Source organism: Lepisosteus platostomus, chromosome 9, assembly GCF_059453375.1.
Source record: "Lepisosteus platostomus isolate fLepPlt1 chromosome 9, fLepPlt1.hap1, whole genome shotgun sequence".
NCBI lineage: Eukaryota > Metazoa > Chordata > Actinopteri > Semionotiformes > Lepisosteidae > Lepisosteus > Lepisosteus platostomus.
The window spans coordinates 5,159,170-5,185,368 of record NC_142619.1 but is presented as its reverse complement, the minus strand read 5'-3'; the positions used below and the strand labels follow the sequence as shown (position 1 = coordinate 5,185,368).

General features: G+C 40.8%; 1 long non-coding RNA gene across 5 annotated transcripts in view; it reads left to right on the top strand.

Annotated features, from left to right (window-relative positions):
* The window catches only part of LOC148654438 (uncharacterized), a 133,927-nt gene extending 115,898 nt beyond the window's left edge, over positions 1-18,029 (top strand). For 4 of the 5 annotated variants that reach the window (XR_015941447.1, XR_015941446.1, XR_015941444.1 and 1 more), the window contains 3 exons: positions 3,291-3,422; positions 10,926-11,003; positions 12,232-12,973. This is a non-coding gene — a long non-coding RNA (uncharacterized LOC148654438). Of the gene's footprint in view, positions 1-3,290; positions 3,423-10,925; positions 11,004-12,231; positions 12,974-15,019 lie in introns of those variants that run through there. The other variant, XR_015941445.1, reaches the window with a different exon arrangement.
* Positions 18,030-26,199: the final 8,170 nt, after the last annotated feature.

Here is a 26,199-nt window from a genome sequence, read left to right as displayed (position 1 = left end):
TATGATATCATACTTTATCTTATCAATGAATGTTGATTTTCTGATACTACCTACATACTGTAAAACAAAATATAGATTTGAAACTCAGGATTCTTAGCACAGATCCCTTGCAGAGAAAAACATTTTTTCGCCATTTGCTTTCTTTCTCATCTCCCTCTGGTTCTTAACGTCAATCAAACATTGATGGAAATGTCCGTAATTGTTGTAATTGTTGCAGGAGCTTGTGAACGGAATTAAGTTTCATAAAGCAATGTGTTGCCGCTGAGCAAAACTCCTTAATTTGACAGCTGCCATGTTTAGCAGAGAAGACACTGCAGTGATTCACAGTGTAGCTCTCTGATCTAAACCCTTATGAGTGATAAGTAATCAAGGAGGCGTTTAAGTGACCATGTGTTGGGACTGCGCTGTAAACCAATGTACAGTAATTATTCCTGTAATCATGTAATGCGTACTTACTTCTTGCTTCAGATTACTTTAGATTGCGTTCTTATGCTTAACAGATGAGAGATTTAACGTTTCTTAATTAAAGATGGCCGAAAGAGAGTGTTGTTGTGATTTACAATGCTAAGTCTCTATACCGATAAGAGAATATTTAGCACCAAATATTAGGGGGCATAACTTGGAATTTGTACAGTTTTAGCTGTTCTCTTTTTGCAATTTTGTGTCAGCAGTGTCCAATCGCTTTGTTTTTACATAAAGTGTGTACTCTGTGTTGCAAACTCCAAACATTCCACATGATCATTTACATTAAGGTCTGTTCTGTGGTCAAGACCAAGCAAGTTACTGCCATGTTTGAATGTTTTCTCTTTTCTGCTGGCTGTCCCGACGCATGTGTGTTGCAGCAGCACATTGTAGATAGTAGGATTTTGTCGAAGGGGCGGCACACTGGCGCTGTGGCTAGCATTGTTGCCTAACAGCCCTGGGGCCCTGGGTTCAGTTCCTGACCAGGGGTGCTGTCTGTGTGGAGTTTGCATGTTCTCGCCAGGTTCTCACGAGTTTCCTCCAGGTGCCTCAGTTTCCTCTCGCAGCCCAAAGACATACTGGTAGGTTAATTGGCTTCTCGGCAGATTTTGTCTGTCTAGCCTGTGATACATAGGTGTCTCATCCAGCACGTACCCCTCCTTGCTCCCATTGCCTGCTGGGATAGGCTCTGGCTCCCCCGTGACCCTAAATTGGATGAAGCGGTTAGAAAATGGATGATTGGTGGTACCTTGACCACTAAAGCCGTTCTTATAAAGCTACAGGAAAAGGGTGACTTTTTAAGTCTTTTATTTCCCTCACGTGTGCTGCTTGGTTCCTTGTTCATACGTTTTACTCAGGAGCTACCATGTAATTTCCGAATCATGCGGGCCAACCATTCTCCCGCAGCCCGACTTCCTTCTGCGCTTATCTTTTTTTTGTTGAAGGCGATGTCGTTTCGGGTCCCTCAGAACATTCTCTTCTTCCCTCAAAAGTGCGCGTTTCCCACATGCGTAGCATGACTGCGCGAATACGGGCGCTCCTTCAAGTAAGTCAGCGGGGATGTCATCACCCTCCGCTCACCCACGGGTTCCCCGGTTCAGTGCTGCCAGACACAAAGCAACAGGCTGTCGTGACAGGGTCCCCCTCCTTCTGAAACGTCCCCTGCTCTGCTCCCGCTTCCTGCTCTCCGACGGGAGGCTCACAAAATGGCTACCACCTTCCTTCCAGCTCCCTGCGTCCATTTTGTGTGTCTCCGTCGGAGCTGTCAGGTAGGAGAATAAGAATAGGGTGGGTGAAGCCGACAGGGGTGAGGAGGGGAGGCTGAGCGAGACGGTTGTTGTGGCGGAGGGGGGGACAGTGGGACAGAATCTGGCTTTTCTTATTTAGAGGCTTAATTGTTGCCGACTGACTGCATACAAACAAGCAGCTTTGCAGCGCCTGGACCGTTCCCAAGATCCTTTGCTCAAAGCGCTGACCTTGGGTGTGCGCCATAAACTGTTCTTTTCCATTGGCGCAAAATGAGCTGGCAGGGCTGCAGCTGCACAGACAACCCCCCACACCCACCCTCGTACGCCCAACCCCCCCCCCCAGAAACAGAACCTGCTTACAGTGCAGAAGAATCAGAACTTCCTTCGACAGGCAACAGCCCCACGGTTTTGGAATACAGCACATGCCAAACATTTGACTGCGAGGCATATGGTACATAGACCAGTGACCCACCCTCTCTTCCTCCGTGCTGGAAGCAGTGCGTGGAGCAGACATGTGTTACCATCAGGGCCCTGCAGAAAATTGTCAGCCGTCCGGTATCTTGCTGTGGTCATGCCATTCTCACTTTCAAAGATACTGAACCTTTTCGATTTGCACTGCGGACATAAAGTAAAAAAAAGCTTAAAGTGTGAGACTAAATTCTTAGATCGTGCCGTTGTATCTATCCCTTGTCTCTATTTAAGCGTTTTTTGTGTACTAATCCACATCTACCAAGAGGTGGGAAAAACCGTATGAAAGACTACATAGATTTTCTTTTATTTTTTAAAAAATGTATTTTGAAATAACAGAGACCAGCTCTGGCATCTCGAATGTCTGTTTGCTTACAGTTACGCAGAACAGATGGCAAAACTACATGACCACATGGCACACACACCTACACACACATATTGAATACAGGCACCCAAAGGCCTTCACTTGAACACACAGAGAAGTTATGCAAACTCTCCATAATCTACAGATAATGTGTGCACAGGTAGATGAAATAGAAAACTATATTTGCTTTATAATAATGTGATGTTTGTTTATCCTCTTTTTCAAAATGTAATAGCCCAAAATCTTTAGGTCTTTTTCTAGCTGCTAGTTTTGTGGCAATCCTCACCAAGCACGCTAAAAACAGTACTGTGGAGATGACTGAGAACTCAACTTCATATGTAGACACAGGGTCAAGTTAAGATGTGCATAACAGTGTTGTCAAACCATGTTTTGTAGCTGTAATAAGATCTAAAACTGTCTTGTCTGTATGCGAGTGATACAGTTGTATGTTTCAGTCACTGTTCTGGAACATTTGAGATTAAATGTGTACCAGATCCTTAAGGTTCTGTTTAGTCAGATAACCGCCATCTTTTTTAAGGCCGCAAAAGCACAAATGCAGACATCAAAATAGAGGGTGAGTTGGACTTGAGGAGTAACAGAAAGCCTTTAGTATACTCTAAATTGGAAATGGAAAGAGCAATGAAAAAAACGTAGAAAGTGTCCCTGCTCCGTTGTGGACCATCAGAAATAATGAAGAAACATCCATCCCAGTTCAGAAATTAACAATATTCTTCTCCTTATTATTTCAGGGGCTTCACCAGCTATGAATGTTTCCAGGATGATGATGTGGAGGTGGAAGATGAACTTGTTGAGTGGTGTTGCTCTTCAGCCAGGCCTTTTTGTCCCATATTCCCAAGAGAGGCCTCCATTAGCCCAGCCTGGTGAGTATAAGATCACTTTATTGGTCATGTACAGTTTCTTGCATTTCTTGCATTAGGAATTTGTCTTTTCGCATACCCCACCTTGCAATCCATGTGAGAGACAGACAGGGAGAGAGACGCTTGGGGTCAGAGCACAGGGTCAGCCATTTATGCAGCACCCCTGGAGCAATTGGGGTTAAGGGCCTTGCTCAGGGGCGCAACAGAGTAGGATTCCTTTTCCGGCTGCGGGATTTGAACCGACAAATTTCCAGCCACAGGCGCAGATCCTTAGCCACAGAGCCACCGCTCCGCGCATGAACATGAACATCACTGTCCATTCCATACAAACCTGGCCCAGAAACAGCAGGTACAAAGAATTCACTCTGGAACCTTTGAGCAGCTTCAATGACTATGAAAGTTTTGAGACCAGTTTGACCATCTACAATGAGCCCCTTCAGACTCCGACTCAATATGCACTTTTTGCATGGTCTACCATGTTTTTTTTTCTTTCACTACTTCGTATTTGTTGTTCCAGTTGTTATTATTTATGATGTTGTTATGTACTGTCTACATTGTGTGGTGGTGTCTGTTGTGCTGTCCCGAGAGATCAGCGCAAATAAAAATTCCAATGTACGTGTACATATGGCAAGAAACTCCTCTACTCTACCCCACATATAATTTTACCATCACATGTTGTGCTATCAGAGACTAGAGTCCATAAATGATGATTAGCAGGTGCTCTTCCCATTTGGAATGTTTTTGACCGTCTGTATTGTCAGCTCAGAGAAGGATAAAATGATTCTGCAATCCAGGTTTATTTAAATTGGTTTTGCGTGCAGTACTTTGTAATGACAATAGACAGTTTAAAATTGATTAATTTTTTAATGGTAGCCCATGCTGCTTTCCGCCATGATTGACAGTTAAAAAGGTGCATTGGTACAATATACATATAATATATAAATGGTGTACTCCTAATTATTGCATACATTTATCTTATTTATCATTGAAGCATTAATAGGAATTTATAGGACTCAAAGGAACCATTTATTTTTTATGCCTCATATTTTTTTACTTTGTTGGTGTTTGCAAAATGTCTTTTCCTTTCACAAGTGCAAACTATGTGCTTAAAACATCATACTAATACAGTGACCTCCAGATTTGCTCATACCCCAGATGAAATAGGAACAAAAGCTTCATACTGTATAACAGGAAGCTTTACAGGTTGGGTAACGTGTCTTGCTTAAAAACAAAAGTCTCATAATAGTACCAGACAGTCAGCTTCATTCAAACTTCTAAGCTTTCCTGTTCAGAAAATCCATCAAAAACAAATTTACAGTAACTTTTTGAAAGTGCAATGGAAGCTTCCAGAACTATAGAGAAGCCTCCACAGGTTTCCTGTTTCCCTGGGATATAGTAAGTAGGATGACACACAGTAGATCTTCTGTAGTAGTATGCATCACCATGGTGAAGGTCAGAGAGCTCTCCAAAGACTACAGTGGTTGTTGTTGATCCACCAGGGAGCTGGAGCCTATCTCAGCCAGCAATGAGCACAAGGCAGGACACACCCTGGACAGGACACCAGGCCATCACAGGACACGCACAGAGACACTGACAGGCACACACTCACAGCAGGGTCAAGTTTGCCAGAATCCAGTTAATCTACCAATATGTTTTTGGACTTTGGGAGCCAACCAAACCACCTTGAGGCAACACACATGAACATGGGGAGAACATACAAACTCCACACAGACAGCACCCCAGACATTAAACCCAGGGCACAAGCTCTGCAAGGCAGATATGCTGACCCCTGCACCACCTTTACTCTGTGTAATTCTCTTTCAATTACAAATGTATTTTTTTTTGTCAGAAAGACACATTATCCAACCTGTAAATCTTTCTGTTGTGTGATTATTCTGTTTCCCATTTCAGTGGGGGGTGAGGTGAAGCAGGGAATAAAATCTGTTGGGCCTTTCGACATTAGTATTAGTTCAAATTCCACATTCTCTCCGGTGAATATCATTGTTATGATGCTGTTACAGTTCTGTTATGATGTTGTCTCCAGTTCCTGGCAAGGTATTCCGTGGAGGGCTGACAGACGCATTTGTGTTGTAGCAGTGAAGAAATGTGTGTCAAATGTGCCCAAAACCAGCTCCCAGAGGTTTCCTTCTCACACGTACACGCGATAGCAAATTAAGAGGAAGGAGATTGTATTAGACTGTGGGCTGACCTGCTGTCTTCTGCCTGAAACAGTAGGTCAAGATGCTAGGTCAGGATGAAACTGTTCTATTGAGCGGCGATAACCAATGTGTCCATTATCTGCTTTTACTTAAGTTTCCCATTCCACCTCATGGACACGAAATTGCATGTGCCAGAGATAGGAAATTTCAGACACAGTTCATTTCTCTTTCATTCCTGAACCTGCTGGGTGCTATAGTTATTTTCCAAGCCACTGGGTTTCCTAGGTATAGTATAAAAGGACTATTGCATTTAAATACTAATAGTAATAAGGAGTCAGGCATTTGCATCCCTAATGCCTTCAAAGGTAAATTAATTTCACACTGATATGTGTGCAGACGCACTCAGTCATTCTTGTGCCAAGTCTTGAGTGTTCAGACACTCAACTTCAAAAAGTCAGTCCTCCATTATAACAATAAACTTGTAAGGTGCTGTTGCAGGCCCACTGTGTGTAATAAAGAACTGGAGTCACTCTTTACTTCTCATCTCTTTAACAGTACAGTAAGTTGGATTCAGCAGGCACCGCGTACAAAGACTATGATTGCTGAAAATGTTCCCTTCTGTAATGCCAGCACATCCAATATCTATTCTCTGTTTTACGAAATAGGTGCAAGACATTCATTGGATTATTTGTAGAATTGAGATAAGGGAGGAAAATAAGAGAAAATAGTCCACAAAACGGTCCACTTCTTGCGAGTTCAGGGAATTATTACTTTTCTCTGGCATGTCTATATTTTTTGCTTCCAGTGTCAAAGAAACGTGGTGAATGAATTTACTGAGTTTTTGATGTTCGCATAAAAATGTCTTGACTAAGGAAGAAAGCTACTGTGCTGAGTAGTCTTACCCCTCACTGCAAGCCTTTCTCTGAATATTTCAGGGTAGTTGTCGTACGTCTGCATATAGTTTTAGTTCAACTACATGAAACAATGTGCACTCTTAATGCAACATACTGTAGATGTGCTGCTGGGGTGGCAAATATTAAGGATTCAAAGTAGAACATGCCTTCAGCTAGAATTGAAAAGATTCGCTGCCAAAATTGATCACCAGGATTACTGAACGAATTGTAAAGAATAATCATGGAAGAATGCTCGGTTGTACAGGAATTATTTGACGATGTTTGCTTGGTTCTCACTCGGAGACTGCGGGATTTTGGTCACCTTTGGTAATATTGTATGTCAGCTAGTAATGGATCTTCCTGGGAGCGTTTGGGAGTTGACGGGAAGCACAGTGAGAAGTCTCTCGCTCTCAGGGCCTGCCCATCTGACCGGCAAAGCTCTCTGCCATCTTGTTCTGGATTTTTTGCTCAAGTGCTCTTGCGTCCTGATAAGAGTTTCGGCCCACTTTGGGTTCTTATCCCCTTCATAATTTAAAGAGTCCTTTAACATTTCATTTTGGGTGGAACAGCTTTTTTTTCTGAAGTAAGATTTTAATATTTTTGCCTTTTTGGGGGGGGGAATGAATTGATCACACTGTCAGGCTTGCCGTGAAACTCCTGCGATTTTTCATTTTAGTATTGCTCTGGATTATTTTTTATTGATGGAAAGCTCGACACAAACATATCACAAATGTAAACCTAATGTATTAAATGTAGCTGGTGCTATTTTTCTAAAGCTGGATCAATTGATCGCACACTATATATTCCATAATACATTATTTAATACGGGTCAATGTTTCTGCATTAAAGCCTTCATTAGGATATGCACACTATAATATACTGTATGCGCTCTATGAGTGTATACTGTAGAATGTGTCCAGTTGATTCTGTTATGTTATTGTTTTTTTTCTCTGTACAGCATCTTCTTAACATTTTGGTAATCTTTTCTTTCACAGTGTTTTTCTGCCACACGTTGTACCTGTTGACTTCTTGTAGCAAGGTGAAATATGAAAAACCTTCTAGCTACTGTACTTCATACTAACTGAATGAGACTGTCATAAATTAGAATCCCTTCTGACTCCAATGTAGTGTCCTCTGTCAGTGCAGGGTGAGGATGCTATACTGATTAGTCTGACTTGCATAAATATGCATCATTAATGTCATGACTGGCCACCTATTTAAAAACAAGTCTAAAAACACAGTTTTTACTCACATGCTTGTTTCTGTGAGCTGTCTCATACACTCTGTCTGATTCTGTTTCATCCACTAAATGGGAGAAACGCAGTTCTATGTCAGTGGTCTACTGAAATTTGAGCCACGTTGTTTTAAACTCACAGTTAAACTTTGTGGAAACAACACGGAAGGGCATTTAAAACCGAGAACAGAAGACATCTCTTTACCCCAAGGGCGGTGGGAGGGTGGGACAAGCTGCCCAGCCATGTTGTTGAAGCCGATACTCAGGCTTCTCTCAAGACACAGCTGAATAGGATCCTCCAGTCAGGACAGGAACCTCTTCTTTACACAGAGGGTGGTGGTAGTGTGGAACAAGCTGCCCAACTGTGTTGTTGAAGCGGATGAGCTGTCTCCTTTCAAGACACAGTCGGATGAGATCCTCACACCAGCTATTAACTATCAAATAGGCCAGATGGGCTGAATGGGCTCACTGTAGGTTCTTAATGCCAGCAGCCATATCACCCTGCAACTCACAACTGGCAACCCACTGAAGCTAAGCAGGTGTGAGCCTGGTCAGTACCTGGATGCGAGACCTCCTGGGAAAAACTAAGGTTGCTGCTGGAAGAGGTGTTAGTGGGGCCAGCGGGGGGCGCTCACCCTGCGGTCCATGTGGGTCCTAATGCCCCAGTATAGTGACGGGGACACTATATTGCAAACAGGCGCCGTCCTTCGGATGAGACGTAAAACCGAGGTCCTGACTCTCTGTGGTCATTAAAAATCCCAGGGCGCTTCTCGAAAAGAGTAGGGGTGTAACCCCGGTGTCCTGGCCAAATTTCCCATTGGCCCTTACTAATCATGGCCTCCTAATAATCCCCCTCTATGAATTGGCTACATTACTCTGCTCTCCTCCCCACTGATAGCTGATGTGTGGTGAGCGTTCTGGCGCACTATGGCTGCCGTCGCATCATCCAGGTGGATGCTGCACATTGGTGGTGGTGGAGGGGAGTCCCCATTACCTGTAAAGCGCTTTGAGTGGAGTGTCCAGAAAAGCGCTATATAAGTGTAAGCAATTATTATTATTATTATTAACTCAGAGAGATCTAAATTTTGTAACACCTTAAGTTACCTTTCACCTGTATGGGTGTGCAGAGAGGAACGAATTATGTCAATGACATAGTGAGGATCATCTTACAACAAGCCAATTATTTTTTTTTATTGCTAAATGCAAAAGGTGTAGCTACTGCAACATTTCGCTTTGGCTGCTCATGTATAGTTTACTGTAAATAGTTGGGATCACGTTTTTGAAAATTCTGAATTAAATGTGAATTAAAGGTTGCCGAACAACAAGCGTTCTTGTCAGCACAGCTAAGCTGCACTAATTGCAGTCCAAGTTGTAATAGCAAAAACACTAATGGAGGCTTTGAGTAAATTATTGATGTTCCTAACATACGTGTACTGTAACTCTTCATTGTGTCCAAGATAAAGAAGGCAATTGCACAGCGATGTACAGTACATTAAACAAGGAATGTTTTCGTTGTCGGTACAGTGCTCTCACTAAATCAACTGTGCATTTTGTGTATGTCCAAAACTTTTTTTTAGAGCCAGTGCAGTTTTCCTCTTAGTAATTGATGTGTTCCCTGTGAGGCTTAAGGCACAGAAGAAGGTACTGCTGTCTCAGCCTCATTAAGTAAAACAACGCACTAAGGAAAACGACTGGTTAAATGGATAAGGAAGCAAATTTAGCAGCCCCCACATAACCCTCTCCCTGTCCTCCAAAAAGAAAATTAAAAACAAAAGTGACATGGTATTAAGTCAGATGGATGTGAATTAAAGATTGCTTAACCACAAGTCTGGCTTCATCTCACCCAAAGTAAGCTGAACTAATGATAAGTTGTTCTAATGATAAAAAGAAGAACAGACTCATGGAGGCTTTTAGTAAATTGTTAATAATCCTAGCATACATCATTGTAAATTCTAATTGCGGCTGAGATTTTTTTAAGATTGCAGACTGAATGCAGAACTTGTTTCGAGATGCATGGTTGGCTAAGTTTATCTCAAAGGAAGCTGAAGGGAAATTAATCTGTGAGCGCGGAATGGCATGTTGATCACATCGCCAAAGGAGGGTCTTTTTCTGAGCCCCAGACACCAAAGAGGCAGATCAGTTCAGAGGTTAAAATGAGGTCGCCCCGTCTGACTTTGACCAAAATATCCACAGACCTTGTTACCAGGCGGTGTAAAGAACAGGACCTTGTTAGCGCTGGCCGAGATATAAATAGATGCTCATGCCTGTCAGTTAACCCAGCTGAGAAGCTCTGCTTCCCTTTTTAAACGGTGTGCGTGTCTGTCTAGAATTCCTGCTGCACGTCTGCAGGACGGCGCGGTACGCTGGCTGGTGTTGGTGATGTGTGAAGGAAGAGTTAAATATAGGAGACCCCAGCTGAAGCATGCAGTGCGCTGGTGCAAATTACATGACGGAAAGCATATCGGAACCCCTTCTCTCCATGTCTCACAGGACACGTTTTTGTGGCCGGCGGCCACTTTTAAAACAGAGCAAGAAACAGGAACTGGGGAACGTCAGATAAGCTGCGGATGGAGTCGAGCCCAAAATCTGATCCAGCCACTTCTCCAAGGACGAGTGTCGGCTTCGGCCACTGGCCGTTGCAGACGCGTTGTGCCATTTTACACCAAAAAAAAATGCAAAATTGTACACCTTACAGCTTTTTGCGAGCTTGTAAAAAAAAAAAAGAAATGTGTAGATCCTAAACACGCCTCATCTTAAATTGAGCTGGAATCTTACAAATGCTGAAAGAATTTGAAACCGTCAGCTGCCCTGACGTGATCCAGTTTTTCCAGGTCTGCCCATAACAGTTCTAATATTGTCATACGTGCATGATGCACATTGGTTTATAGCTTAGATGCGGTACAAAATGTATGAGGTTTAGAGCAGCACTTCAGTTTCTGAGCATTATTGTTGTTGTTTTAATGGGAGTCAAGAATGTCTCAGGGGTTGTAAAGTGGTCTGTTCTCAGAATGTCTGACACCATCTGTTCTGTTTAGTCATTTACAGAAGCTGCTAATAAGCCATTGAATACTATATCCAATTTTCAAAATAATATATATATTACTGCTGGTTGATGTGTAACATTGTCATTATGGGAATGTTTTTAGCAGCCTACTTTTTAGCGGATTGGAAATCTATGAAAGACTGACCAAACACTCTCTTTTTGACTTTGTTTTTAAAGAGTTTTGAGGATGAAGGCTTGGACTGTAGCTTTCCAAGGATTGCCATGACAACAGCCAGGAGCTTTTGCAGTAACAAGGTAGGAATACCTTTCAATGACAGCGCATGTTGAAATGAACTCAAAGACATAATGCTTCCATAAAGGAGAAAGAAGATCTCTATGAAGTATACTTAATTATATATACATCCAAAATCTCCTGTTAAAAGTCTCACCCAAAATGTCTTCCTCCTGCCAACCTACTACTAATAAGGAAACCTTTTCACAAACTACAGTTGCTCGCAAAAGAATCTCTCCACCTGGTCTCCTTTTGTTAAATTACTATTGATTGTTTAGTCAGAACATGCTCAAAGGAGACATTTTTGTGGGAGAAAGCAGTTCAATGTCGCCAAAAACTGGCAAGAAAAATCAAACAAGAACATGGGGCTCTTGTTCCTCAAGGAAACTGAAATCGCCTTTCAAGGGGGGGGGAAGAGATAATGTGGCCTTAAAATAATGTATAACATTTTAATGTGACGTTGTCGTTCCTTAAATTGCTCTATTAAAAGCAACTTCAGCTCATATTGGGGAGGTCCCTTGTCGGCTTCTGTTTCTGCTGTAGCTACGAATGCTTCTTTCAGTCAGGCAGCTGGAATCGCATGTTTTCTTATTAATCACACTTACCACAATTGTCTTGCTCACCTTTATAAGGAGCTGACAAATCTTGTGGTCTACCACACTCAGGCCTGTTCCCAGGAGCAACTCACGGCCCAAACCACAGCCCCTTGCCTGTCACCCCTTTAAAAAAAACCACAAGTGTGCCAGATTTATTGTAGTACTGTCAGCAGATACTGCTGGCCAGCCCAGAGCTTGTCAGTTAAGCATAGGTCTTAGCAAAGGCTGTGAGGTATCAGCGTTTAACAGAGATTTCTCTTTCCCTCACCGCGTTGCCTGCATGATAAATAGATTCATAATATATTGCATACAGCTTGCAGCTGTTGGTATATAAAGCTATTAATTATACAGTGTTTTTATTACAAAACCAAGGTGGAAAATATTGTAACAATTTTTTTTTTCCAAATTAATGTGAGGCTGTTGAGTTGGGTTTCTTTCTGGAGAAGTACAAAAAAAGTGTTTAATCAGTTCGCTTGAATGCCATATTTGAAGCAGCTGTGTCATAGTTCTTATATTTTTCTTGCAGTGGAAGTGAAGCTTGCTGCTGTAAAGTCAGTTCTTATTTTCGAGATATAAAATGATTAGCGCCAAAAAGAGTTTTGCCAGAACAGTCAAGAGCGCATTTTTATGTTTGTTTGTTTTGTTTATATTTCAGGTCACCATCTACATGACTTGACTGAACGCGCTCAGGTTTGTTTTTGTCTGAGTCAAGTCGTTTGCTCCAGGAATGTCGCTTCAAAACGTTCCTGTCCTGGATTTTTCGATCCCGCTAGACCGCGGCTCGGTCCAAAACGTCTGCTCCCGAGGAGGTATTGCCAAGCTGTGGCGTGTTTTTATTTCTTAATCGCTCTAAATACCATTTCACCGTTGTTGAGCCACCAGAAGCTTTTTTATTCGTCAGTTGTACCTGCCTCACAGGTACAACAAATAGTCAGAACCGCTGTTAGTTAAAGTTGCATTGCAGTAAATCCCCCCCCAAAAAAAAAATAGGTGCATCATTATATGGGGATAAACTTTACAAGCTCCTGTCAGGAGGAAAGAATGCTTCTGTCAGCATGCTGGGAGATAACTTAATTTCTCTGCGACATCCACCTATGAGAGCTTTAAGCAATGATCCCATTAATAATGTAAAAAGAGAATCAAGCACTCCATTGAGTACTAACAATAGATCTGCCTTCTGCCTTACACCCAGCCTCCTGCTAGAACTAGATCTGCTAAATGTTTCAGCAGATGCGGACTCAAACAGTAAGTCTGGGTGTTCTCGACTTGTCGGGTGCGATAAGGTTACGCCTAGCAGTGAGAGTGAAAGAGTAGGGGTTACAACAGTGCTCGTCTTTGCCTGGACCTGCGCAAGAGGCCGAGCTGCCTGTCCTTGTGGAAGTTAGTCGGCGTTAAAAAACGGAGCCGTGCTTGGAATGGAATGGTTCGTTTTTATCCTTTATTTACTACACGAGTTCATTAAGAACGGATTCTCATTTAGGAATGTTAACCTGGGTAGCACCTGTACAGCGACAGATTTACTGGATACATCTCAGTGAAGTTCCTTGCTCAGACATACTGTACACCGGCGGTGGTCTAACTGGGAATCAATCCCAGAATCCTGTGGTCCGAATCCCAGAATCCCAGATTCTGGACCACTACTCATCACATTTTGCAGTGAGCGATGAATGAGCGTGATTGTTTTTTTTTTTCCATTTAAAAGTTAAAAAGCCTGCTTGTTAATTAAAGCATTGTCTTTTCTCCTTTACCATGCTCGATATCTGCAAAGACATTTGCAGTAATGGCACATAAACCTGTATACAGAAGCTAATGTGCTAACCCTTTACAAAAGGGCTAATGGAAATTAAAATGGGATTTTTTTTCATGACCAAAATGTTCTTCTGTGTCAGCAGCACAAAATAAAAATGTCTTGAGTTCTTGCCAGTGGCTTAGTTAAAAACCTGAATCATTTTCCAGTGTTAATGCTTCCCTGTAATCATTAGTGGACTTGAGAAGCACATATTCGAAGGTGCTCATCGCTTTACTGCATTTAAAATCTTCGGTAAAAAGCATGAAAAAAAGACCGTCTGATTTCCCGGGCTCTTAGAAGCAAACATAAAAAAAGAACATGCTGTAAGAAACGTTTCAAAAACAAAGTTTCACTCAGCCCATCTAGATCATTTCGTTGCACGTAGCCTATTAATCCTGGGATCTCATCCAGGTATTTCTTAAAGGCAGCCGGGTTATCAGCTCTTAACAAGATCGCATGGTTACTAGTCCGAAGCTCCTATAACTCGAAGTGTAAAACGAAAAAAGTGCCGACTGTTCTCGGTTTTAAGCTTGCTCTCCCTAAGTTTTCCTCTCATGTCCTCTGCTTCGTGTTTTGCTGCTGAAACTTGTTGAGGCATTCGTCTTCAGTTGAGAAACTGCATGCAGTGACATATGTAGCCTGGACTTGGTGTAAGACAGCAGACAATGCTCACAGAGCAGAATAGTTCCACCTGCTTGCTTTGGCTCTCCAGGGGTTCAGGGATTTAAATGAATATTGGACTTCTGGATTTTTGCAACTGTTTTCAATTTTTTCCAATAAGCAGACTTTTGGAAGGCAAGGAAGTGCAGTGGTCAGCATTGTTTCTTCGCAGCACTGGGGCCCTGGGTTAAATTCCGGGAGTCCTGTCTGTGAGGAGTTTGCATGTTCTGCTCGTGTTCTTGTGGGTTTCCTCTTGGTGCTCTGGTTTCCTCCTGCAGTCCAAAGACATACTAGTAGGCTAAGTGTATTCTGCGAAAATTGATCCTGGTGTGAGTGTGTGTGCGCGTCTGCCCTGTGATGGACTGGCGTCCTGTCCAGGATGTACCCTGCCTTGCACCCATTGCTTGCTGGGACAGACTCCGGCTCCCACAAGATCCTCTTTTGGATAAAGCGGTTAGATCATGGATGGATTTTTGTAATTAACTATAAATCTCTTAAGCTTCAAAGAACAAACAAAATTCTTAATTATTAAATTGCTATTTCATTAAAATGCAACTATTATTGTCCTAATCAACTTTTCTTTTGGCGCATTTGTGAAAAATGAAGTGTTGATGACCGCTGAAAAGCAACATTAACAGTGTGATTCGCTAGACAATTACAGATAATTCCATTAATAAATTGAAAAGTTCCCAAATTAAGGACATATCATTGCATTAAGAAATTAGGAAAACACACAGAGTGTAACCTGCATAAATTGATTTCCAGGATCATTTTGGTCACAATTTAACTGGTTTAGGTCCAAGGTCTGAAAATTAACATTTTAAGGTTCAGTCAAGGATTTTAGTAGAAAACTCAAAAGACATTGTAGTCCCAAGAACCAGAGTTAGGAAGCCCTGGCCTTAAAAAATAATGACGAGATTGATGTCCTCAACATGGGTTTTAGCTCGTTTTGTGTGTCACATTTGGTTACTCTTTTTTTTGCTTGGGTCTTTAGACTTGTCGTTTGTAAGTGCAGAGTGTCCCGAAGCTCCTGTGTTGTGGACAGCTTATCCAGGATGTGCCGAGGAGCGGGCCAGTTATCTGGAAACCAGTGCTCTCCTGCTTCCAGATGCCTCCGAGCTTGCGGATGACGGCCGACTTTGGCGAAGCGCTGGAATAATAAAAGACTTTCTCGCTTTCGCGGCCTGCAAGTACTTAGTTCTTTTCGTGTAAGTGCGCAGATGAGACTCATTAAGAGCAGAAGTGAAACACCACACATGTGGCCGAAGAGCTCAAGGTGCGTGGGTATTGTCTTGTGTACTGCAGCTCTGGGGGGCCGCTTGTGTCCTCTTCGGTGAGTTTGTTGCCGGCGCGTTTTGCCTGTCAGTCATTTTCCACAGGGGGGGCCCCACACTTGGATCAACATCCCCTCCATCACAAGCAACCGGGTGGCCCCTTTCGTGGAGAGAGAGAGAGAGAGAAAAGCTTTCAAAGGGAGAAGCCCCCACCCACACACCTCACCCCTTTTTTAAAAATTCTGAAAGAAACAGCTGATGTACAAATGGAAAACAGATCCCGCGAATGTAGCCTTTCGTGTCAGAGAAGCTGCTGCTGTTTTCCCACAGGACCTTCAGCTGAAGGAAAACAAAACAAAAAAAAACTTGGGTCAGCATCTCCTTTTACAAAGCATTGGAAGAGTATGCTTCCTTGAAGTCTAAAAGTATAAAAGCAGAATGTTATCTTATGGTACACTTATAGAATAGGTTAGAACTAGATAAAAATTAGTTAGAAATCAGTTAGAAAATGGATGGATAACAACAGATACAAATAAGGAATCGCTCTCGAAAAGCTGTCTGGAAGGAATTACACTACAGTATATACTGTAGTTCAGTTAGATCCTCTAACAGAATAATGAACGCAAAATATATAATTAACTTCTCAAAGTCCCTCGGAAATATGACTACATTTATTTAAGAAACAATTATATAGTTATAATAAAATAGTAAAAAGTTGAGCAAAGTGTTGTACTTTTCTATTTCTTTCCAATGCTTAATTAAAGTTTAAATAAACACAACAAAAGCAAGCAACAACAATAATAAAACATTTGCATATATTTAATGTCCATCGATGTTTATACTTGAAAAAGCTTGTGCAGAACTTTAAAGTAGTGCATATTCTACGAACACGCATTAAAACATGAGATCTACTGGTGCATTACAGGTATTTTATATCGTGTCTCAAAAGGCAAGGATTTTTAGCAAAATCTTTAGCAAATGTAAGATTTAAAAGTCAACAGACTTAGGAAGTGTGCCGTTATAATCCAGTCCCTTTGCTGTATTTTAACTTCTGCTGCCTTGGCATACTCAAAATATCAGTTCCTCTGGAAAGAAATCTTTTGAATCCATTGTACTGTATGTACTGTAAATTACAGTTTAAATTGGGCTGACTTTCCCAATTAAATTCCCTTCATGTGGAGTTTCAATATAATAACATTGTGATTAGATTTTGTATTTGGACCAACTGAATACAGCACACATGCGGTCATTGTCACATTTCCAGGGATGTAAAGTGTGGATTTGTGATGTACAGGGATCTTATACAATTAAACTTCCTTTTTTTCTGGTTTCCTGTTAGCATGATGTTGGGCTTAGTGGCAGACATCTCACTTTAGAGATTTTGTTGCCAGCACATTACTACTGAAGTCTATTTCCTAATAACAATCTTTGTACTTCACATTATTAGGTTAAATGGTACGATGTTGTCCATTGCATCTTTTTTATATGGTAAATGAAATGTTTGCTAATTATAATAGTGCCTGTTTTGTTTCCCTGTTGCAGGTGCAGGTGGAAATTTAACTGTCCAGAGAACCTGGCAGAAAGATAAGCTTCACCTTAATGTGGTTTCTGCTCCATACTTAATTTCGAGTTGAAGAGACTTGTAACATTTTTTTTACCGTTACAAATGTAAAAGAAAGAGTCTGTGTTTCTTCTCTGGTAGGAGAAAAAAAAACAGAGGCTACTGGATTTTTGAGGGGTCTTTTCCCCTCCTGTCTTGCTTCGCATTCAACTCTCTGGTGACCGTCGTGTCTTCCTGTCAGGAAGTGGGCATTGAAGTTCAAGCCTGATCTGACTGCTGATCAGAAAAAGACTGTCCTTTGGGGTGAGGTAGTAGGTTGTATAGTTTTGGGGTTACACCCTTCCTGTCAGATAACTATACAATCTACTGTCTTTCCTGAAGTGGCTGTAATTTCGGCGCTGGAAGAAGATACCCTCTAAGTGGACCTCTTGGTGTCATGAAATAATAAATGATAAGAACATGTGAGCAGTGTCGATACCTTGTTGTGAGAAGGTCAAGGCTCATCTTGTTTTATAGCCCATGTCTATGTTTAACCACTCGTGCTGAGATCGGTTTGTCTTCATGATTGCTGTTTTGTTTTATCTGCTATATCAAGATGTAGAAGATCCAACTGCGATATCAGCGGAAAGACACTAGTCCGTCTCGTTGCATCATTTTCCACCCGATTGCACAGTCCTGTCTGACCCTGATCTGGCTGATGTTCTCACAGGCTGAGGTAGTAGGTTGTGTGGTTTCAGGGTAGTGATTTTGCCCCTTCAGGAGATAACTATACAACCTACTGCCTTCCCTGAAGGGCAGCAATACAGCACTGGAGACAAGAATGTATTGACCTCAGGTCTTCAGTTTTCAGCTCTCCCAGAAAACAGAACCTTCCAAAAACATGCCTAACTTTTTTGTGTACACCAGAGCATCATTGAGGTTGGTAAAGGTTTTTTTTATACATTCAGATTAGAATCGTCTAATTTAAGAAAGACCAGTAGAGAAGTCATAAAGTGATGTTAATAAGAGCTTCATTATTCTTTGATTTAGAGAGTAAGAGAGTTCAGTTTATACTTAGTTAATGTTGCTGTCTAGTTCACAGCGTTGCTCATCGTCTAGAGCTGCTCTTTTGCTTACTTGTATATTGCAGGACGTAAATACAGTATATAATAAACAGAACTGCTGCTCAATGGTTTTTGTTTCATTTTTTTTTCTCCATTTCTTCTTTACTTTGTTACTCTCATTTCATTTTTTTCCCCCATTCACCACATTACTTGACAGTACTGCTGTAAAAATAAAAGTTTCACAACTTAAAGCAGCACTCAGAGAATAGGATTTTTAACATAGAATATAGGAAATCTGCACAGTAAAACCATATTTTGCCAAGTGCATATTAAATATGTCATAGAATTACTACCCTTCCAAGATAATGTAGAAGTAACCTTTGTAAAATCATAAAATAAATAGTTTAAAAAAAAGTAACACCTTTATGCAGTGGTATTTGCTGTAGGCCAGCCATTTTTGTGGTGCAGTCAAAACTAATATATTCACTTAAATAAGAATATAAAATGTTACCAAACACCTTATGGTGAATGCAAACTTATTACTAACAGTTTGTGTTGTTCTTAAATATTGTTTGTGTTGAACTGAAAAATACGCAGCTACTTTTATCTGCCTTAACTATTACCCAAACACACATTTTGCAGGATAATTCAGTGTTTCATTGTTCTTATATTTAGCATTTGTACTTTCAGAAATGGTAAATGTTTGTATGTTCTAAGGAGGTAACTAGTTTAAATCTTAATTTGAAGAACACCATTATCTCTATTTCAAGACATTCTCTTTACACCAGATTGTGCTCTTCAAAATAAAGAGCAGGAATCTATGATTTATGTGCCAGTAGCTACAGTTTGTGAAAATACTGCTACTGTGTTCACTTTTACTGAAATACGTCTATTGTGAGGGGAAAAAAAAGCTTTGGGAAAGAAAGGTTTTAATGTTGGATACGCATGGATAAGAGGGAAACTCAAGGCTGACAACTGTTCTAAATATTTGCCAAAATATACAACTAAATGTACTTTAATGGAGATCTATATTAAAAGGAATATTCCACTTAAATGCTAATCATTGCCTCTAAAATCAAGAGAACACGTATAGTAGATGGCAGTGACTTTAAAGTTCAGTTTTATCACTGTAACACTGGCTGCTTTTTATTGTACAGCTGTATTTTTATGCATTTTGCCTAATGCTCTGGTACTGTGCCTGCGTGGACTCAGTTGTTCGGAGACCAGGGATTCATTATTCAAGTTCGTATAACGGTGGCAACAGTCATTTTCTTCAGCTCCTGTGGACTTTCTAGTCCTCTTTCCAGAACGAGTTGTTGTTGGAACATCAGATTGCTTGCTTGCTTGCTTGGAAGCTTCTGTTCCAGGCCAAGACAACAGCAGGGGAGCCACAGAGAGTGTGTAAACAATAAGACAACGCTGCAAAATAAGAACTTAAATTGCATGAAGCGACAGATCCTGTATAAGAAACAGAAAAGGGGCAAGGAGGCCTCTCAATCCCTCCTGCTCATCTGGGTGCTAGTAGCTTATTAATGAGAAGGCCTGACCGGACTGCTTCTCGAAGGGTTCTATCAAATCTGTCGCGTATGGTGAAGAGAAAGAGCGATTTAAATGTATTACTTGTGTTATACTGGAAGGCTCTTGCAGAACCATATCATAATCCCTGTCCTCAGCTGTGTTGTCTAAAATCAAGAGGACAGGTCAAGTAGATGGTAATGACTTTAAAGATCATTATCGTCATCTCATTTCCCAAAAGCACACCGGATAGGATCAGCTTCTCCAGATCTAAATTGGCGGATCCATTATGACCATTATTATCGATGTATAATACAACCAAGTGTGTATGTGTGGCTCAATAGCTGTCTCATTTCTAGGCAATCCGAGGTTTCCTTCCAGAGGAACTAGTTACTTTTATTAACCTTTATTTTATATAGTGGCTTTCATTGTACATCATCTCAATAAGCTACCGTATGTAAAAAAATAAATCAAAGACAGATATACACAAATTCATCAGATCTGAAAAGGTAGAACATGAAAGCGAGTTTAAGACGGGGAACTGAGCGCTGGCTGACTGGAGAGATCTGGTACGGGCTGGAACATAAACCAAAGGCTCCTAGTCGTCCCATATTGTAAACTGAAAGAAGACCAGAATCTCTCCAGAATCTGGAGAGCGCAAAAAATTGTTATATGGGTTTATATGGGGTTAACAGTTTGCGGACTTAGGCAGGAGCGAAAGATTTCAAGCCCTTCAAGATGAGCCACAATCTTCTAAATCTTATTCTGAAATCCACGGAGAGTCAGGGCAAGAAAGCTACTGTAGGAGATACTGTACATGCTTATACATATTGGCTAAAAGGCTAGTTCTCTTGGGTTCCAAGCATGCTGCAACTTGTTGGGACTATGTTTGGGTGCACCTGCATTTATTGTACTAAATTACAAGCGCTATATTAGCTTTTCTCCATCCGACTGGAATGGATGTGTATGGACACGCTCCATGTTCTATGGATGAAAAGAAGACACCTTCACAACACTACAAACTCAGTACTTGGACTGATTCAAGGACTATAAATGGCCAAAGTAAGGATGACATATTACCAACAAAATATACTGCACATAACATTGTACTTAACATCAAGAATTACCTTGAAGATGATCGTTCTAGACAGATCTATATGCTTATATTGAAATTATTCAACTCGGAGCTCCACCATACTAATAACTAGCATATATCAAGAATCTAAAGAGAAAAACACTAATGTGAACATGTAAAAGAATAAATATATCTAAAAAAGAACATAGACGCACACAAGAAATGCCACTCTTGAGCGGAAAAGATGTGATTGAGCAGATCTTCTGTTGATGGCAGTGATGGGTTAGTCCCAAAGATGTTATGTTGGAATGGCTCAGTGGTGCAGTGGATGGCATTGCTGATGTACAGGTCGGAGGCCCTGGGTTCAATTCCTGGGGTGCTATCCATGTGGAGTTTTTACATTCTCCATGTATTGAAAAAACATAGTAGAAGGAAAATTGGCTGTGTGTGTGTGCGCCCTGCAATGGACTGACGTCCTGTCCAGGTTGGATCCCGCCTTGTGCCCATTGGTCGCTGGGATAGACAACAGCTCCCCCAGACCTTGAGCTGGAAGAAGCAGTTAAAAAATTGGACGGATTTTTCCTTTGGAGAGAAAAGATGGCCAGAGCAAGATGGATGTCAACGTTGTGCTCTCGAAGTCGTGCTATTGTGAATCTACTGTCGTCCTGCCCGGTCTTGCATTGTCCTGCGGGAGTGTCAGAACGCCTCCAGAACTTCTGGAGGGGGCTTGCAGAAATAGAAAACTGAAATTCAACTCTGTGTCACCTGAGCAGTAACCAATCTCTGCAGCCCTGACTCAAAGAGAGAAAAGGACTGTGATACATCTGTCCCTGTTTTTGTTTCATTGTACCCTTTAAAAATCCCATGAATGCTAAAATACTAAATCTAATGCAGCTGGAGAGTAAGTGTCGTGGCAATGGAAAATGCTCCGTTCCCTATGGGAAACCAGTTGTGAAACTCCTGAATCCTAAACATTTCCATGTGTCCTCGTACTCTTTGGCGATCTCCAGCAAAGACTCGTTTTCTAAAAGCCTGGAGCAATTATTAATTTGCGGGGGTGTCCTGCCAGAGGGTAGAGGTTGCACTGCTGTCTGTGCAGGTCGTGTGTACTTTAAATTGTGCACGTCACTTAAACAACCAGTAGGCAGTGTTCACATTGCAGCTACGGTGCTGGAGAGCTGAGAGTGAATTCAGAAAACTAGCCTCTCGGGCTCCTGTTTGGAAATTTTTGGATGGAGGCAAACGACAAAGTATCACACAGGCCATTGTGTTTCAACGGTATTAAGAAGAAGGTCTTCAATAATAATAATAATTGCTGACACTTATATAGCGCTTTTTCTGGACACTCCACTCAAAGCCCATTACAGGTAATGAGGACTCCCCTCCACCACCACCAATGTGCAGCATCCACCTCGATGATGCGACAGCAGCCATAGTGCGCCAGAACGCTCACCACACATCAGCTATCAGTGGGGAGGAGAACATAGTGATGTAGTCAATTTATAGATGGGGAAAAGCAAGACCACATTTCATCTGGCTTCCCCCAAAGTGGATTTTTATGTCAATTCCATGTGTTACAGATGGAATATGGTAGACCTCTGTATTCAAAAGCATTAAAGTCTTCAAATGTACATTCTCTGAGTGGAATTTCTCAACATGAGGCTGTCCTGCACTGTGAAGGGAGTTGTCACTCAATATGAAAATGACAAGATCTTGTAGTTATGACATATTTCCAGATTCCCCAGAATGAGTGGAAAAGGGGAAATAGCTCACCGCAACACATCCTTGAGAGCCATCATAAAATTACTCCAAAGAATGAAATAACAAATGGGAAATAGAAAATTCCATGTGGTTTGAAGTGGTAAACTGGAACGTTCATTGTCAAACAGGTTTGAGAAGCAGCTGCAGGACAGAAATTCTTCAGTGCATAACTTGTTTACTGAAATCAATATCAGGTAATCCTGGATTAGTGGCAATTAGAGTTTGTGAAACCATAACTTAATTCAGTAGGCACAGTCATTTCTCAAGTAATACTCAAGTAGAGGTGGAGTGTGTTTACCTGTGAGAAGGTAAGTAGTTCCTCGAGGATATCATGGTTTATTATAATGGTCATGAATTTCATAGACAGCAAGAAGGTAATTCAGGCTTTTATATACAGTGACCCGGACTCACAGCTGCACTCAGTGCAATCATTTCTATCTGTGACGCTGTGGGCAGGTCAGGATGATGAGAAAACTTGAGGAGAGTCCTACAATTTCAAAGGAAAGTGGTAATCCAAAGGGTAAAATTGGACGCCCCAGTTCATTTCATTTCAAAATTCATTTCAGCCCGTTGATGACATCCGTGCGATCTAATTCTGGGTGTTCGAAATTTTTTTAACTTATCTGATTAACTGAAGGACTCAATCCTAAAGTCTTTGTGTTTTAGGTCAGAAGTTGGCTCCTTTGAACAAAATTCTAGGTGGCATTCTGAGGGGGGTTTTGTTTCTTCAACCCCAAGCAAAATAAATCACACAAACTCCCACACTTGCTTTAAGCGCTCTTGTAGGAAATTAGTGTAGGATAGTAAAGTACTAAACCGAGGGGTCTGACAGTCACTTACTTCTGATGGGCTGAATGCCCTGTTCTGGCCTTTTATTGGTTTTAAATTTGCAGGCCATAGTGAACTGAGACTACACACTACTCTATTAATGGAATATTCCTGCATCTGCATTTTGGGCTGATTTAGCCCCTGAAACATGATTTTAGTGTTCAACCGCTTGGGCAGAGTCAAATTGTAATGTCACACTTCCTCTTCCCTGTGCATCAGAGCTACCCGGCTGAACAGGGCATTATGATCATCTATTCCAACTCCCCTTCCTTCGCCCCAACATCATCTCTGCAGCTGCCTCCCTGGCTCATTACTTACAGGTGAGGGGGAGATTGTGACAGAGCTGATCTCTGACCAGTGCTGTCGGTTCTACAGCCAGGTGAGTTAAAGCCAAAGCAGTAAGCCTGCTGCTGCCCCCTTATGTTGCCCCCTTAAATTTTAGTTCTGCCGCTCCAGATGAGATTCAGTCTGGACTTTTTCCAACCTGAAACCCGCCACAGCTTGCAAGTGTCTTTACCGTTAATAACAAAGAATGAAACGCTGGGTGAAAGCGGCTTCAGTGAAGTCCAGAATCGTGCTGAGTTCTAGCTCAACGGCCATTAATCAACATCAACCCTTTTGCAGAGAAGCAAGCCACTCGCTGACAAGAATAACTTTTGGGTGTTTGAACTCGCTAGAAATTACTTACAAATTGGGGGTTATGAATAATTGTGTTGACTAAACTGCTTGGTCAAATCTTGATTTTCACAATTTTCATAACCCCTCATTTGTAAAATATATTTAAAACTATTTTAAGTGTTTTGTTGTTTACATAATTTACATGGGTTTTTTGGAAATCAGTATAAAGTTTTTCAAGTTTTTGCCCACGAGGAAAAAATATCTGCATGCACATGAAGTTCTGTTATAGAGATAACTTTGGAAACTTTTTTTCCAAAAACTAGGTAACACTGAATATTCATCCTGATGTAGCTGTGACTATGCACAGCTACACATCGACTACGGTAAAATAAAGTCTGTTTTCATGACAAATAAACTCAGTTTTCTTTGAATCGCTCTGTTAACACGTCAATCACATTACTAGACCATCCACCCCAGCAGTCTCTCTGTTAATCTCTCTCTGTTAATCCTCTGTGGACTTTTATCTCAGTCAAAACAAGATTGGAGCGCCATCTTTTGTTCACTTTGGCATACAGCAGAATTGATAATCTTTTGAACAACATGAGAACTCAATTATGGCACTAATTTGAGAATGTCTGTTTTCAGCTAAATGGTGTGTAACAAATATTTGGTGAAGATAAAAAGTTTAAAACACGGGCAAAAGCGAGGTGCTATAATAGAGTCTATAATTCTTATTTATTGAAAGATATCCATTAAAGCTGAGGCTACTTTAATACAAAACAAAAAATGGGACATAGCTAGTCTACAAAAAACACATGGTTGCTAAAGAAAGCTTGCTTGCTCGACCAATGCAACCCAACTGCAGTGCCCAACCTTCAAATACCAAATTAAGCCTATTGCCACACATTGTAGAACTTGAATTTCTTAACTTTTTACCAGTTAACTTTAAATTACATCAGTCACTCCTGGTGTGACTATTTAAAAGTAATTAGAGGTCCTACAGCAGCCCCTCGTGGGTGTTAGGCTATACTGCAAGCCAGATTTTCAAACGTGAAAAACAGAACTAATGTCACATACTGTCAAAAAATGTGGTCTTTTTTGTGTGTACTTTGAAACCATATCCTCTCACGTTTTGATCATTCTTCAACACAAACACCTTCAGGTACTGAGTAACAGGTATTCAAGTTTGTTTACTTATTTGGTCAACCCTAATCTGGCATCGTCCTTCACTGACAAAAATATGTCTTCTCTGCCCGTCGATGGTCATCTCATCTGCCTGACGAGTCTTGCAGCAAGGATATTATCTTGAAATGTTGCTATATTTATTCATCTCTTCAAATTAAATAGAAAGTAAGATAGTAAGAAAAACCAGCAACTACCATCACATACAGGTAGCCTTCATCAACATTAGCAATACACAAGATTCTTTTAAATAAATTTCCCCTGTACTCTACTACCTTTATAGCAAACTGAGTTTTTTTCTGGAATTATCTCTTGTGCTCTTACAACTGGAGGCTGAAGCTGTAATTCCTGTTCTGCTGTTTATCACTAATAACCCACACAGACCCTTCCAGTTCTTCCAGTAGTTTTGTTTGATCATTTTACTTGTGGTTTGTATATCCTTCTGTTTATATAATGTCATTTCCTTGACTTTTTTCATAAATATTCAGTTTTTCAGAACGTTTTAACAATTTACTGATGCACAGTAAAAAGCAAGTGGTTTATCAATCATTACAGGTGACAATAATTAGTGATAGAAGTGAACAAGTGAATAATGTAATAATTACCCAGGCACACAGATAAAGAAAATTAAAATCACATAATTTATTTTGCTGTTTTATTATATTGCCTTACAATATGAAAATCTGTATGCTAACTATTTTCACTTTTTGTGAAATAAAGTTTTGATTGTTGTGAGAGATTATTATAATTTCTGTGATTACTGGGATTCCATTTCTAATTTCTCTTTGCATATATATATTTAATGCAAACCCCTTAAATGAATATATTTTATCCTTATAAACTAAAATAAAATGTATGCACTTAAGCTTGATTGTAGATTGAGACCCTAAATATTCAGGTAGAATGATACTGTAGGTCTTACTGTAACAGTTATGTGAAAGGTGAAAGAACTTTATTTACCTGGAATCTAGGTAATTCTTAATGGTTGTATTGGTTAATGATTTTATTACAAGTGAGACATGGGACTATTGCTTTTTTGGGAAACACAAACTCATTGCATTTTTTAGGAATGCGAAGAACTGTAAAGAACGCCACAATTTTACAAATGACCATCCACAAAATGCCCCTCACCTTCAAGAATTACTTGGAAGTAACAGTTCAAGAAGTTACGTACATTCTGTAAATCCCAATATATGTTGCAGAGTCTGTGAAAAGTCAATGAATTTATATTAGCAACTACGTGTAATTCTAACCTGCTGAACGCTATTTTTGTTGTAACTTAAATACATTGCTAATTTAATCACAGCACAATCCAAT